Raw genomic sequence first — 11588 nt, forward strand, 5'->3', positions numbered from 1 at the left:
TCCCCTGGGAAGGGTTCTCAGGTGCCCTTTTTATCTCCACCTAGCAACCCTCAAGTCCCTAACATAGAGGTTTGATTATAATATCACATACTACATTTGAAAAAGGAAGAATAATCCTCCACCCCTTTCACACCCAGACACAACCCCAGTTATCATTCTGGGGGACTTACTTGGGTTCCCCTTTCCTGTGAAGGCTGTTTCACTCACTTGTCATCCTTGTCTGCACATGGCGTCATGTCTTCTGGTGGCCACAGCCACTCCTCCTACGTTGTTCTCACAGTCCTTCATTTTAATACACAACACAGAATTAAAACATTTGTCATGAACTATAACTGGAGCACTTGATACGTCTATCAGAATGACAATTAACACTCTGATGAAGCTTTCCTCCATATCTTGGGTTATTTTCTTGGAGAGAGGGTCATGAACTCTTGCAGTTCTTGACACATAATGATAAATTGCCCTCCATGGGAGATTGTACAAATATACACTGTCAAGAGCAATGTGGGAAAATAGGATTTTTACCATATCCTCGCCAACATACAAATTATCATTAAAGTGTTAATTTTTGTTCATGTATGAGGCCAAAACGTGGTTCTTTGTTGCTATTTCAATTCGATTACGAATGTGAATGTTGAATACTTTCCTTAGACTAGTTAAGTCACTGTGACTCTAAGCCAGTTAAGTGCTTTGCTGTCTTTCCCTTTGGTTTTTATACCTTTGAAAGACTATTTTTTGCCAAATTTCTGCAAGCTCATCACCTCTAGCCATTGATGCCAAGCCTGCCATGCTTCAGAGAGCCTTGGCAGACTTGTCACTTCTACCCACTGATGCCAGAAATGCCATGTTGTATAGATCCAGCTTTATTTTTGTTTTGAAGTGGTTACCCCCTCTCTCAGAGAGGACCTGGCAGGGGTTCTATCCTGTCATGGTGAATTAGGTGCGCGTCTCTCTTATCTTTGGGAATTGGCCTGTTGGGCTGGAGTTGGGCACCAGCTGCCCCCTTCATCTTGGTTGCCCTTTTGGGACCTTTATACCCGGAGTGCCCAGTGGGCACTAGCTTGGGAAAACTTTTGATCCACCTGGACTGTGTTTGGTCAGTGACATTTAAGGGGTGACCCAGAAGCAAGGCTGCTTAAGGGCTGGTGGCCTCACCAAAGAAGACTCTAAACCACTCATCCCCTCCAACTGCCACCATAGCACCATGCTTGGCCCCCCATAAGCCAATAAGGGGCCAGAGTCTCTCTAATTCAAGCATGATGGGGCAGAAGGGAAGGTCTTGGCATGCAAAATGTGTCCCCTGCCTGAGGCAGTCAAATGTACTGTGTGTGCACAATCAACCAAATGTTTGTGGCACCTTTATGCTGTCCAAGCACCCACTGACTACCTTCACAGCAGGACAGACCCTTCCAGCAAAACCACCTTCACTTGCCAGGGTAGCAGCCTCCTTGAGCAGAGTATGGAGGAGATAAATAATGAAATTACATCTTCCCCAATTAGAAGGAAAGGTTGCACTTCCTTTGATTGCCTTTGCCCTCAGAAAGTGGCTCGGCCATACTGTGGCTCCTTTGGACTTTGGGGATTCCCTGTAAGGCTCCCTATTTCTTCCTCCCACACCTTGTCAAAGTCTGTACTGCGATATCATGAGTTGAGAAGTCTGAGATTTTCCTGTTCTCTTTATCAAACTTTATCAAATTCCTACTGTGTGCTAGACTCTGGAGATGAAGTCAAGTTAAACTTGGCCTGCCCTCTAGAAGCTCACAGACAACGAAGTCCATGACCAAAGTCATGTGGGCTGAAGGGAGGGCAAGTTTCCCAGAAGACATGGAGCCTAGGCTGAGTTTGAATTTGAGTAAGAGAGAGAAGACAGATGTTAAATTACAAAAGGCCCTGTGTGCTTGAAAGGTTATGTCAAAATCTCTGAGCCTCATGAAAGATTTCGGGCAAGCCAGGGGAGGGAGGTATGGCTAACTTTGCATTTAGGAAAGATCCCTTTGGCAGCTGTGTTGGGTGTAGATTAAAAGGTAGAAAGGCCAAGGGTAATGGTCTTACCCCAAGGAGGAAGTGGTGAATGCCTATGCCCAGTGGAAGCAGTGGTGGTGAACGTGGAGGGAACATGGAGTGGCTTTTCACAGACGAGATCTTCCCTGCTCAGATTAGGTAGTGTTAGAAGAGGGAGCTTCCTGGTTTAGGCAATGGACGCATATTTGGGGGAAAGAAGACGAGTTCAATTTGTATCTGTTGAATTCTAGACAACAAGGAGATATGCAAGTGTCATTCTGAGTTGCCCAGAGACCAGGACAATGATCCGAGACCCCATAACAGCATGTACGAGGTGGTTAAGTACCTGGGTGGGTGGGACTACTCAGGGCCTGCTTATGGAGGAGGTGAGTCCTATGGCTGAAGCCCGGGTCACAGCACAAAAGAGATTGAGAAGCCCTGGTCAGAGCGGTTAGACAAAAGAGTTTCTGGAAGTAGGTGTCTACTCATGTCAGATGTTGCAAGGAAGGCAAGTAAGAAAAAGATCAGGAAGTATCTACTGCACTGGGACAAAGGAGAAACAGAGTACCAGCAGCTGCTCCAGGAAGCTTGGCTGTGAGAAGAAGTCAAGATGAGAGGGGAATGTGAGGTCAAGAGAGAGGTCGTGTCAAGATGGGAGACTTCATGTCGAGGCATGGAGGATTTCTTTAATTTGCAATATGTAGAAATACAGCCACCTTTTCCTAGGGGAGTGGCATGGTTTCTTTTTCTTGGCACGACAGCTTCGGAAGCTTGGTTGGCTCTGGAAAGTGAGTTTTCTCCCATCTGTGTGTGGAAATAGAGAGGACAGGATGAAGGGTGTTCTACCAAAAAACTCAACAGGGTTGAAGAAGGACCAGAGAGAGGAAGGAAAAATGAGCATCGTGGAGGGGGTACTGAGAAGGGGAGGGTCCAAACAGCACACCTGGAGAGAAAGGGGGGATGAGAAAGGCCCGGGGGCAGCCAAGCCAGGCCTTGGAAGGACAGGATTGACTAGGATTCTACTTGAACTTACCTGTTTGGCCAGGTAACCTCAAATCTCAGTAAAAGCCAGTCATGCCCATTCACTTTTAGAGAGTAGAGGTCTCAATTAGGGACAGGAGGCCTTAGATCCATGTGGGGAGAAGAGAAGAAAACAGCCAGAAGAATTAGATGTGAATGAGGGGTTGTTGGTTGGGCAGAAGAGGTTACAAGGTGCCAGGTCAAAAGTGCTTCCCTGAGCACCCTGTCAGTGCCAGGGTGGCCCAGCCCCTCTTCCCACTAACTGGGAGAAGGGTCCAGCGCATGTCATGGACTGTAACAGGCAGGAAACTGGCAGGTATAGGAGCCCTTGGTATTGATGCTGGCCTTACTGAGGGAGAGACCAGGAAAGGTGGAGAGGTGAAAGAAAATGGGTCAATTTACCAAATAACCAATTTGTTGAAAATCATTTTGCTAGAGAACCAATTTCCCTGATGAGTGATCCCTGGAATTCACCCAAGAGTTGTTTCAGTTAATTACTTAAAAATTTATAGCAATTTGTGTGCTTTGGTTTCCACAACACTGAAGATTTTCCCATAGATTAATTTTTCTATTTCACTTCCATCTAGCAGTTTCTTTTAGTTTACAAGTTGTCAGGTCTATTTTCACCAGACGTTTTCCTATAGATTTCTCAATCCATCTCTGGCAAATGTCAGTTTTCTGTGGGTTTCCGTATTTCAGAAGTGGGGCACTCCTTGAGTGCGCTGTATGTTTTTGGTGCCAATGGATGGGTTTTCCCTCAACTGCATTTACTGTCAACTCTAATTTTAAAGACTTGTGCCTAAATTGAACTATAACTCCCGCTTTGGGATTTTGCCACTGGGGGAGTTGTCATGGATATGTGAAAATTAACATGCAGAAGAAACTTTTATCTGGCTGACTGCCAAGCCACTTTGACAAAATTGAGAAAATGCAAATTGGTGTAAAATTACACTTGAAGGACAAAACCACTTTTTTTGTAAACCAAAGGTTAAAATTAAAAAAAAAGGGGGGGGGGGGCTCATGCATTACCCAAACCTTCATAAGTAACTTTTGAAAAGTAGGCAGCTTCAGAAATGTGAATCCCACACCCATAAATCCAGTATAAAACGGTGGAGAAACCAAAAGTAAAACTTCTGAACTAAATAAAAACCAAAAGCCAAAATGTTGAGAGATATCATTAACAGCTTTCAAAACTTCCAATGCAACACATCTTATTACACATTTTGTAAATAATTAATATAAATAAGTTTTGGGGGATTTGGAAATCTGTGGAATTGGTCACTTGGCAAATCGATTCTTAACATATTGGTTTGGGGAGTGGGTCACTCTGAGAATTGGTGCTTGGCAAACTGTCTTTCAGGACATAGCTCTGTTTCTTTTTTATTTTTTTTTAGAGAGAGAGAGAGCATGCGTACAAGCAGGGGAAGGGGCAGAGAGAGAGAGTATCTTAAGTAGGCTCCATGCTCAGCACAGAGCGCGACACGGGGCTCGATCCCATGACCCTGAGATCATGACCTGAGCTGAAACCAAGAGTCTGTCACCTAACTGACTGAGCCTCCCAGGCGCACCATCAAATGTCTCTGTTTCTGAAGAGGGTGAGAGGGAGGCTGGTTGAGAGACTAGCTAGTTCTGAGCAGGGTTTAGAGTCTGCTGAAAAGGAAGGGAGGGAGAAAAGTAAGGTTATGCACAGAGATGGGCACAAGAGGAGTTAGTTCCAGAGGGTGGAGAGCTGAGCATTTTGCTGAGGACAGAGGGCCTGGGAGAGGGGGTGCCTGGGGCCACTGAAGAAGCAGGTCCCTGGTACCGGGGGCGGTCCAGCTGGGGCGGGAGCCTGGAACCTCAGCCACACACCAGGGCCATTTTCTTCAGCAGTGCTCCCCATCCTGCAGAGGACCAGCTGGACTGCTCTTGGGGCTTGGGGTTTTTCTGGGCAGGTGCTTTGGGAAGACAAGGGAGAACGAGATTCAAGGAAGATGGAGAGATGCCCTGGAAATGAGAGGCCCTGAGAGGGAGCAGGGATGGTCATGAACACAGCAGGGGCCAAGAAAGAGAAGACGGTGTGGCCAGGACCATGGTCCCATGCAGGGCAGGAGCAGGGCTGCTGGCAGTGAACAGGCTGGGGAGAGGAGATGGGTGAGAAAACTGGGAAAGTGGCTCAGACTCTGGAGGGGGCACGGGGCGGGGTGCAAGGACTCCCCCCTCCCCGGGGCCAAGGGGGTTGGAGGCCTGGAGTTCAGGTTTGGGGACATGGGAGGCCGTGGCGTTGGCTGAGTCAGCCACACAGACCCTGAAGTTGCTGAGTCAAGGACATGAAAGGATACTTAGTGCCATTCTCAGGCCCAGCTCCACTGGCTCTTCCCACTTGTACACGCCACCCATACCCACCTCCGCCACCACCCGTCACCTCTCTTGCCTCCGCCACCACTACCGTGAACTCTTCTCCCACAGAGAAAAAAGGGCTTTGAAACACTCTAACCTCCCCCTGTCCCCATCCCTATGTCCTTCCTCCCTGTCTCTGCCGGATGGCAATTAACACAGTCACAACTCTGGAACCTGCTCTGTTTCTGGGCAGACACAGCCATTCATCCATGAGAGAAGAATAAAATTAATCTATTCCTGGCTTTGTGCCGCCTATTCTGTCTTTCCTCCCACTCCTAGGGGACAGCCCCCCACTCCCACACACCTCCAGTTCCTTCCCAGCTTCCCCTCCCCCTCCCCCCCCCCCGCCTTCCCCCCCCCCCCCCCCCCCCCCCCCCCCCCCCCCCCCCCCCCGCCGCAGGCAGTATCAGCCCTCTGCAGGTGACTGGGCTCGGCTGGGGAGCCTCTGACCGCAGCATCTCCCCATCCTCTCTCCTTGGAGCTCAGCCACAGCCTGGGGCGCAGCCGTGACTCCTGGGGTGGGAGATTGGAAAGCCCCATTAAAATGCTAATATGGCATCTGGAAGGGGGAAAGCATTAAGACAGCGGTGAACATTCAATCCCAAGGCTTCCTCCTGCTTTGAGCAGTCTGGGCTGTTCCTCACATGCAGAGTGATACGTTTCACTGTCCTTCACCTGGTATGATCATTATGTGGGTTCTCCCGCTCTCCCGCCAAAAGCCAGGCACTCCCAGGACCCACCAGGCCCCGTCCAGTCTCAGAACCACCACCAAGGGGGGCCAGCTCCAGAACTGCAGGAAATTCAGTGGTTTTCAGCACCTTGAGCCCCGACCCCCCTGCCCCACATGGCCCACCCCTCCACCCCCCACCCATCCCACTAACACTTTTCATGCCTCCGAGCCCAGCGTCCAGCCTGTGATCAAGATACACCACACCATCCCACAGCTGCTGGGGTACTGCGCCCTTCCTCTCCTGTCCACTGCCCTGGGGACATACCAGCCCTGGTTACCACCGCTCAAATCTAGCAGGCCAAAACTGGCTCGGGGGTGAGTTTTAAAAGTGCAACACTTTGAGACTTCTACTTCTGGAAAGACGAAGTAGACATACTTTATTCTTCCCACCAAGTACAACTAAAAACCCAGAGCATTATCTAAAACATCCAGGAAGACCTTGAAAGGTATAGAGAAGAAGGCAGCCTGACTAGGACTTCTGCACCCCCAACCGCCCCCCCCCCCACCTGGGGGTGGTGTCACGGAAGACCAAGTGAAGAGCAGGACTTAGGAATTCCATCCTAACAAGGTGCTGACCTTCCTCCCCGCCAGTGCAAGTGGAGACCACATCAGGGAGCTTGGCTGTCCACCCTCAGCTGAGGAACATCCAAATGATGTGAAGCAAAACGGATAGAACTGAGGAGAGAAATAGACACATTCACTGTGCTAGCCGGGTCCTTCAGTACCCCTCTCTCTGTTGCTGATGGAAAAATCAAGCAGAACATCAGCAGAGACACACAACGCAGCAGCGCTACGGACCAACAGAATCTACTTGGCATTTGTAGAATACTGGACCCCAAACCAGCAGAATACACATGCTTTTTGTGCGCCCCCAGGTCAGGTAGCAAGATGAAGCCTCTCTGGGGCTATAAAACAAACCTCCACAGACATACAAGAATTGAAATCATATAGAATGTGTTCTCTATCATGGAATCAAACTAGGAATTAATAGCAGAGATATCACAGAAAAATCTCAAACACTTAGAAACGAAAACAGTCCTCTTCCAAACAATCCATGTTTCAAAGTGGAAGGCTCAAGGGAAATAGAAACGTAGCCAAATGAAAATGAAAACACAGCACATCAAAATCTGCAGATGCACGAAAGCAGCGCTGAGAGGAAAATGTACACCATTAACGCTTTCGTTAGAAAAGAAGACCATTTTCAAATCAATAATATCAACTCTCACCTCAAGAAATGAGAAAAAGAAGAGCAAAATAATCCCAAACAAGCAGAAATAAGAAAATAAAAAGATCTGAACAAAAAGCAAGGAATAGGGTGGGTGGATGGGGTAACTGGGTGATGGGCATTAAGGAGAGCATGTGATGTAATAAGCACTGGGTGTTTTATAAGACTGGTGAATCACTGACCTCTACTCTGAAACCAATAATACATTATATGTTAATTAATTGAATTTAAATTTTAAAAATAAGTAAATAAAAAAGCAATGAATATGGAAAACAGAGAGAGAGAGAAGCCGTGAAACAAAAGCTGGTCCTTGAAAAGCTCAATAAAACTGACAGATTTCTAGCAAGATTCTGCAGAAGTCTGCAGTGATATCACCTGTTTCATTCCTGGGATTGGTAATTTATGTCTTCTCTCCCTTTTCTTTTGGTTCAGTTTTACTAGCGGTTTGTGTTTCTTGACTTGCACCTAAGTGTTTATTTGTTTCTTTTTCTGTGTGTGAGATTAAAAATAGCATTGTATTTTTTGGAGCGCCTGGATGGCTCAGTCGGTTAAGCTTCTGCCTTCGGCTCAGGTCATGATCTCAGCATCGTAGGATCTAGCCCTGATCATCCGCATCTGCCTCGTTGCTTAGCGTGGAGTCTGCTTCTCCCTCTCCATCTGCCCCTCTCCCCCAGCTTGTGCTGTCTCTCTCTCTTTCTCTCTCTCAAATAAATAAAATCTTTTTTAAAAAAATAGCATTGTAATTTTATTTTTGGTTTCCAGTGCTCATTGCCAGTATATAGACATTCAATCGACTTTTGTTACATTAATCATGTGACTTTGCTGAACGCACTTATTAGTTCTAAGAGTTCTTTGGTAAATTCCTTGGGACTTTCTACACACACCTTTATGGAATCTACAAATAGGAACAGATTTATTTCTCCCTTTCTGATGTCTTTTATTTCCCTTTCTTGCTTTATTCACTGTCTAGAACTTCCAGTACTATGTTAATCAACCTCGCCTTGTTCGTGGTCTTAGGTGGAAAGCATTAAGTTTTTCATTGCTAAGTAGATGTTAGCTGTTAAGTTTTTGTGGATGGTTTTATCAAATCGAGGAAATTTCCCATTATTCCTGGTTTTTTTAGAGTTTTTGTCATGAGTAGGTATTGAGTTTTGTTTCTTATCTGCATTAGTTGAAATGATCATGTGATTTTTCTTCTTTAGCTCTGTTAATATTGTAGATTACATTGATTGATTCTAGAATACTGAACCAGTCTTGCATCTGTGGAATAAAACCCACTTGGTCATGGGGTCTTATTCTTTTTTAGAGTGAATTCTATTAGCTAATGTTTCCTTAAGAATCTTTGTCTATATTCATGAGGGATATTAGACTGTAGTGTTTTGCACTTTGTCTGGTTTTAGTATCAGGATACTACTAGCTTCATAAAATGAATTAAGAAGTATACCTTCCCTTCTCTACCATTTTCTGGATGGCATTGTGTAAAACTGGCATTAATTCTTTCAACATTTGGTAGAATTCTCCAGTAAAACCCTCTGAGCTTGGAAATTTCTATTTAATTTTTAAATAATGAATTGAACTTCTTTAATAGTCATAAAGCTGTTCAAATTATCTATTTCATGTTGATGAGTTGTGGTAGTTTATGTCTTGCAAGCAATTGGTCTATTTCATGTAAAGTTGCCAAACTTACATATTTAGAGTGAATCACAGTATTTTTGTGGTGATGGAATGGTACTGTATCTTGATGACAGCAATGGTTACAGGAATCCACATCTATGATAAAGTGGCATAACACTACACACACACACACACACACTACCAATATCAGTTTCCTGGTTTTCGTATTATACTGTAGGTAGGTAAGATGTCACCCACTGGGGGAAATCGTGGAGAAGAGTACATGACACGCTATCACACGAATCTGTGCTTATTTCCTCCATCTCTCCTCCATTGACTCCTTATTCCCTTTGTCTTTTTCTTTTTAAGTTTTTATTGAGGTATAACAGGCATACAGTAAAGTGTATAATTCTTAAAGGTAGAGCTTGATGAATTTTTATATAAACATATGTATTTGTGACCACCATCCTGAATGAAATATAGAACATTTCCAATAGCTCCTTTGTGTTCTCGGTCAATCCACCATCCTCTCCTGCTCCTCAGTAATCAGCATGGATTTCTTAGCCAGGTCTAGAACTTTATATAAATGGAATCGTATCGTACACCCTCTTTTGTCTGGTTTCTTTCACGCATGATGTCTGGTAGATTCATCCATGTTTTTTGTCCATCTGTAGCTCTTTTTTTTTGTTGGTAGGCAGTATCCCATTGGGTGAATAGGCCATGATTTGTTTATCCATTCGAATCCTGATGCAAGTTTGAGCTTTCTCCTCTTCAGTTTTGTAAAACCCTTCAGTATCTTGTCTTCATTTTTCTTCAAGATATCCCACTTTTCTTTAAAACGGTCCAGAACAATAGGCATTCAGCCTTCCAGGGAACCTGCCCTTTCCTGAGGCAAGAGCGGCCACTGACCCACTTTCTGACATCAGAAGGTTAAGTCAGGTTATCAGTCGGAAAACACAAGGAGAGGAAGTGGAAGTGAGTATGAAGCCGTGTGTGATCACGCAGTCAGAGGCAGTGGGAGGCTCCACGGCGAGTCTCAGGGCCTGCCTTAAGAGCTGTAAGTTCCATAGGCCAGAGTCTTGGGTAAGGGGGCGCATGCAGCAGCAGATGGCCCATTGCTGGTATTCCCTGAAGCTCTGCGAGTCTCAGGCTGGAGTTGGACTCCCTGGCCTTCTGCCCGGTGCCCTGAGGCAACCAAAATGAGGGCCCAAAGAGCCAGGAGCCACAAGGTTGTTTGTCTAAGACTTAAAGGGATTATGTCATCCCTCCAGTCTTGTTTGCCTGAGGGAAGAACCTCAGGTCCCCTCCTTCGGGACCCTCAGATGATTCTACCCCTGAGAGGAGAAGAGGAAAGAGACAGGAGGAGAAGGCAGAGTGGCTGGTCAGGCTGGAACAGCTGGGAATGGACGTCAGACCACAGTGGATGGGCAGCCACACAGGGGCCCAGCCAGGCACGGCTCAGGGAAATCCAGATGGGTAAACTGAGCTCTGTTTGAGAATGCCTTAAGGCTACAAAGCTGAATGTTTATGTGAATATAATCAAAGGAAAGGGAAAAGGTTGGGGAGAGAAACACCCCAGAAAACCCAAAGAAAGCCACAAGACCTAGACAAGAACTACCAATCTGGTAATGATGGGGTGTGCTGTAGGGTTGGTGTTTATGCCAGACAAAGCCAGTGCTTTCCCAAGATCTGGTGACAATTTGGGGCACATATAGTTAGGGGGAAGGGAAAGCCCTGGGGAGAGACTTTGAGTCAAGAGTCCAGGGTTGAGCGTCAGCCTAGTGGTCCTCTGCTCTCTAGCCCTGGGCAGCCCTCTGTCCCTCGGGCCTGCAGAGTCTGCCTGTGAATGGCAGCTGGACCAGCCAAGTTTTGCTGGCCCTGTGGACTCAAGAGATCTGGCTTCTCAGGCCTAGGCACTTGCTAAGGCACTGGTCAACTTCACAGCGAACTTGTCAGGACCCTGAGCCAACCCCAGGGTCCTGGTTCAACCCCAGGGTGCTTTTGAGATATACCCAAACCTCTGGCAAGGTTTGCTTTGGTTTCTAAACTCTTACTACGGAAGAGAGGAAGTCACTTTAGAATCGCTTCTCGGCCTTTTGGCTAAGATCAAGTGTAGATTCAAATCCTCATAAAACCTTTCATATTACAGGGCGTTGAGTTGCTTGATGATTTTGAACAATTTATTCTGAAGCACAAAGTCAGATCTGGGAAAGAACTATTGGCTCCAGCATCTAACAAGGCTGGTTTTAGTTGCTGGAAGGGTCACTAACAGAAGGCAAATACACACACACACACACACACACAGTGGGGCAATTCCAAGGGTTAATGTGGTAATCCAGCCTCTGAGGATCCATTTATTTATTCATTTAGTTAGTTGGTTTTATTTAAGCAATCTCTACACCCGACGTGGGACTCAAACTCACAACCCCAAGATCAAGTCATATGCCCTTCTGACTGAGCCAACCAGGCGCCCCTTGAGGATCCTTTTGAAAGCCATGCTGTGAGGTAGTGTCACAGGGCAGATAACCACTGCAAACCTAAGGGTTGAAGGCAAAACTCAATCACCCCAATGCTTCCATCAATGGCCGTGTGACAGGGTCTTCTTGGGGTGCATCCCTC

General features: G+C 46.3%; 1 pseudogene; it reads left to right on the forward strand.

The window, feature by feature from the left end:
* Positions 1-11049: 11049 nt before the first annotated feature.
* Positions 11050-11213, forward strand: LOC118008360 (annotated as a pseudogene).
* The last annotated feature ends 375 nt before the right edge of the window (positions 11214-11588 follow it).

This window comes from Mirounga leonina, unplaced genomic scaffold (genome assembly GCF_011800145.1).
Source record: "Mirounga leonina isolate KUSES-001 unplaced genomic scaffold, KU_Mleo_1.0 Mir_125, whole genome shotgun sequence".
Classification (NCBI taxonomy): Eukaryota; Metazoa; Chordata; class Mammalia; order Carnivora; family Phocidae; genus Mirounga; species Mirounga leonina.